The 206-nt window shown below is 57.8% G+C and overlaps 1 protein-coding gene across 1 annotated transcript in view; it reads left to right on the top strand.

Moving 5' to 3' along the window:
* Positions 1-46: 46 nt before the first annotated feature.
* PES1 (pescadillo ribosomal biogenesis factor 1) overlaps positions 47-206 on the top strand; it is a gene marked incomplete at its 3' end in the record, with an annotated part of 6,888 nt that continues 6,728 nt past the window's right edge. Inside the window, 1 exon segment of the mRNA XM_010077033.1 lies at positions 47-206.

Here is a 206-nt window from a genome sequence, read left to right as displayed (position 1 = left end):
TGTTGGGGTGTGGGTTGCTGCAGCCCAGTGTCTCACCCTCATCGCCGTTCCCAGGCGCCTCTGCATCCTGAAGGGGATTTACCCCCACGAGCCCAAGCACAAGAAGAAGGTGAACAAAGGCTCCACCGCAGCCCGGACCTTCTACCTCCTCAAGGACATCAAATTCCTCCTCCACGAGCCCATCGTCAACAAATTCCGGGAGTACA

Source organism: Pterocles gutturalis, unplaced genomic scaffold (assembly GCF_000699245.1).
Source record: "Pterocles gutturalis isolate BGI_N339 unplaced genomic scaffold, ASM69924v1 scaffold17318, whole genome shotgun sequence".
Taxonomy (NCBI): Eukaryota; Metazoa; Chordata; class Aves; order Pterocliformes; family Pteroclidae; genus Pterocles; species Pterocles gutturalis.
Note: the sequence above shows the minus strand (reverse complement) of the source record. Positions and strands in the feature narration are given on the sequence as shown.